Source organism: Phalangium opilio, unplaced genomic scaffold (assembly GCF_054372755.1).
Source record: "Phalangium opilio isolate 3A_F unplaced genomic scaffold, DU_Popi_V2 ptg000209l_1, whole genome shotgun sequence".
NCBI classification, from domain to species: domain Eukaryota; kingdom Metazoa; phylum Arthropoda; class Arachnida; order Opiliones; family Phalangiidae; genus Phalangium; species Phalangium opilio.
Window position 1 is genome coordinate 14,412,016 of NW_028324217.1, and position 4,594 is coordinate 14,416,609.

The following is a 4,594-nucleotide window of genomic DNA, read 5'->3' on the forward strand; positions in this document are numbered from 1 at the left end:
GAACAAAAATAGTGAAACACTGAACAGAAATAGTGAAACGCCGAACAGAAATAGTGAAACGCCGAACAGAAATAATGAAACGCCGAACAGAAATAGTGAAACACTGAACAGAAATAGTGAAACTCTGAACAGAAATAGTGAAACTCTGAACAGAAATAGTGAAACTCTGAACAGAAATAGTGAAACTCTGAACATAAATAGTGAAACTTTAAACATAAATAGCGAAACTTAAAACATAAATAGTGAAACATTGAACAGAAATAGTGAAACTTTGAACAGAAAGAGTGAAACTTTGAACATAAAGAGTGAAACTTTGAACATAATGAGTAAAACTTTGAACAGAAATAGTGAAACTTTGAACATAAGGAGTGAAAATTTGAACATAAAGAGTGAAACTTTGAACAGAAATAGTAAAACTTTGAACAGAAATAGTGAAACTTTGAACAGAAATAAGAAAATTTTGAACAGTCATTAACAAAAGTTCGAACAGAAATAACAAGGGTTTGAACAAAAAAAAAACAAAGAATTGAACAGAAAAAACAAAGGTTTAGCTACAAATAAGGTGTTTTTCTTTTAAATTATTTGAACAGCAATTCGAAATTTTTGAATAGTAAAAGGAAAAGTTAAGAATAATAAGAAATATTAAGCAGATGGCGGGCAAATTTATCAGAAGAAGGAATCATTAACTAGATAATTTGAAAATATAGTATATGAAGGAAAAATTAAGCAAAGGAACGAAAAATTTAAAAGTTTAAAACAGAAATAAGAAAAGTTTGAACAGAAATAACAAAGGTTTGAACAGGAATAACAAAGGTTTTAGTGAAAATAACAATGTTTTGAATAAATATAACAGAGGTTTGAATAAAAATAACAAACCTTTGAACAGTAATAGGAAAGGTGTGAACAGTAATAGGAAAAGTATGAAAAGTAATTGGAGAGGTGTGAACAGTAATGAACAGTAATTGGAAAAGTATGAACAGTAATAGGAAAGGTGTGAACAGTAATAGGAAAGGTGTGAACAGTAACTGGAAAGGTGTGAACAGTAACTGGAAAGGTGTGAACAGTAATAGGAAAATTGTGGACAGTAATAGGAAAGGTGTGAACAGTAATAGGAAAGGTGTGAACAGTAACTGGAAAGGTGTGAACAGTAACTGGAAAGGTGTGAACAGTAACTGGAAAGGTGTGAACAGTAATAGGAAAATTGTGGACAGTAATAGGAAAGGTGTGAACAGTAATAGGAAAGGTGTGGACAGTAATAGGAAAGGTGTGAACAGTAATTGGAAAGGTATGAACAGTAATAGGAAAGGTATGAACAGTAATAGGAAAGGTATGAACAGTAATAGGAAAGGTGTGAACAGTAATTGGAAAGGTATGAACAGTAATATGAAAGGTATGAAAAGTAACAGGAAAGGTGTGAAAAGTAACAGGAAAGGTATGAACAGTAATAGGAAGGGTGTGAACAGTAATAGGAAGGGTGTGAACAGTAATAGGAAGGGTGTGAACAGTAATAGGAAGGGTGTGAACAGTAATAGGAAAGGTGTGAACAGTAATAGGAAAGGTGTGAACAGTAATTGGAAAGGTGTGAACAGTAATTGGAAAGGTGTGAACATTAATTGGAAAGGTGTGAACAGTAATTGGAAAAGTATGAACAGTAATTGGAAAGGTATAAACAGTAATAGGAAAGGTTTGAACAGAAATAGTGAAACACTGAACAGAAATAGTGAAACACTGAACAGAAATAGTGAAACTCTGAACAGAAATAGTGAAACTCTGAACAGAAATAGTGAAACTCTGAACATAAATAGTGAAACTCTGAACAGAAATAGTGAAACTCCGAACAGAAATAGTGAAACTCCGAACAGAAATAGTGAAACTCCGAACAGAAATAGTGAAACTCCGAACAGAAATAGTGAAACTCCGAACAGAAATAGTGAAACACCGAACAGAAATAGTGAAACGCCGAACAGAAATAGTGAAACGCCGAACAGAAATAGTGAAACACCGAACAGAAATAGTGAAACGCCGAACAGAAATAGTGAAACACCGAACAGAAATAGTGAAACACCGAACAGAAATAGTGAAACACCGAACAGAAATAGTGAAACACCGAACAGAAATAGTGAAACACCGAACAGAAATAGTGAAACACCGAACAGAAATAGTGAAACACCGAACAGAAATAGTGAAACACCGAACAGAAATAGTGTAGCTTTCAGTATTATTCTCGTCATCTTTTCTATCATTCTCCATCACTTTAAATAGTATTTTGTTTATCTTTTCAATTATTTTCAACCACTTTTTATTGTAGTTTGGTAGGTTCACAACACTTTAAATCACATATTTTCCCATTTCGATACACTTTTGACTAAGTGCTTAGGGATAGAATCTAAGAACTGTATCTTGCTTTATCTTACAAATATTTTTATCCATAGATTCACCAAATAGAATAGAGGGTATTTGATTTAATTTTATTCCGCTTTATTATGATATCCGATATTTGCTCATTGTATAAACATGATAAAGATATTTATGATACGGTGCTATCGGAATAAATGTCTTTAATCAATAGAAAGTAGGTTTATTAGTATCTAAACATTGTTTTAAGGACGACAACACTAGTATCTGGTGTTCATATCGGGATGGGAACATTAATAGGGAAAGTATGAACAATAATAGGGAAGGTTTGAACACTAATAGGAAAGTTTTCTCTAATCATGTTGACTTTAGAAATGAATTAAACGAATGGACTAAAGCGTGGGTAGTTCGAAAGTCTACCCGCCATATTCCTGAAATTAGTTCACTTCTGCACTTATCAATTTAACCTTTGCTTGCTCACGCTCGGAGGAAATTTCCCGATGATTTTGAAATGAGTTTTACCCTTTTATCATTGTTTAGTATGGTTTGAATTTGATTTTGTTTGTGTTTAGGAGATACAATTACCGTCTTTTCTATTTACTTTTTATCCTTACTTATAGGAAGATCAAATATTTGTTCATTTCCTCGGCATGTATGTGAAAGAATGGATAAATCGAGGCATATGCTTTTATCATTATCATTTCAGAATGATTATTGGTTCTCTTATCAGATCGAAAGTTCGCTTTACTGTTGGCACTGTGAGACAGAGTTTTGAACATGGTTTATTTCCCTTATCAGTTCAAATAATAATTTATTATGATAAGAGAAATTTTATGTTTTTAATAATAAAAATTAACTAAATTAATATTTTATGGGTGTTATAAGATTTAAGATAAGACAACCAAGAAATTAGAAACACATTAACTCTGGCTTATCTTTAAACCGTCCTCGTCTTTTATACTTTAATGTCACGTGACATTCTGGGCTCTGACCATGTAAACATGGCACTATTTTTAGATCAATCATGTTCTTATAGTGAACATGGAGTTTAAACCGCGTGTATAACAAGGGTTATTTACCACACGGGCCACGTTGTCGAATATTACGCTTAAGCCTAACATTTTCCTCCGTTATATTTAAGACATTCGAACCTGCTTGTTCACTTAATTAAAGTTTAAGATGTTCCCATTAAGAGGAGGGTACCTGATTCACTGACGCCATAGGAAGACTGTGACAGGTCATGTACGTTTCACTGACGTCACAACAATATTGGGTGAAAAATGTGACGCCATGTTTGATTCACAAGAAGATTGTCCTAAAGATGCGGTGGACGCCATGTCTGATTCATTGACGCTATATTTACTGGTGCCAGATCATGTGCTAGATCTGGCACGATGCTGGCACTGGCTGACGCCATGTCCCCAAAGTGAAACTTCCCTACTACTGTCCTAGCTCTCGAAGCTTTGTATTTTAACCATGTGAAAGCCCTAGCTCTCGAAGCTTTGTATTTTAACCCTGTGAAAGCCCTAGCTCTCGAAGCTTTGTATTTTAACCATGTGAAAGCCCTAGCTCTCGAAGCTTTGTATTATAACCCTGTGAAAGCCCTAGCTCTCGAAGCTTTGTAATTTAACCCTGTGAAAGCTCTAGCTCTCGAAGCTTTGTAATTTAACCCTGTGAAAGCCCTAGCTCTCGAAGCTTTGTATTATAACCCGAAAGGGTCTGTGAAAGCCCTAGCTCTCGAAGCTTTGTATTATAACCCGAAAGGGTCTGTGAAAGCCCTAGCTCTCGAAGCTTTGTATTATAACCCGAAAGGGTCTGTGAAAGCCCTAGCTCTCGAAGCTTTGTATTATAACCCGATAGGGTCTGTGAAAGCCCTAGCTCTCGAAGCTTTGTATTATAACCCGAAAGGGTTAGTGATAGTCCTAGCTCTCGAAGCTTTGTAAAGTCAGCCGTAATCAATGGTTGATGGAAATCCTAGCTCTCGGAGCTTTGTATTATAACCCGAAAGGGTCTGTGATATTCCTAGGTCTCGAAGCTTTGTATTATAACCCGAGAGGGTTAGTGATAATCCTAGCTCTCAAAGCTTTGTATTATAACCCGAAAGGGTTAGTGAAGTCCTAGCTCTCGAAGCTTTGTAAAGTCAGCCGTAATCAATGGTTGATGGAAATTCTAGCTCTCGAAGCTTTGTATTATAACCCGAAAGGGTCTGTGAAAGCCCTAGCTCTCGAAGCTTTGTATT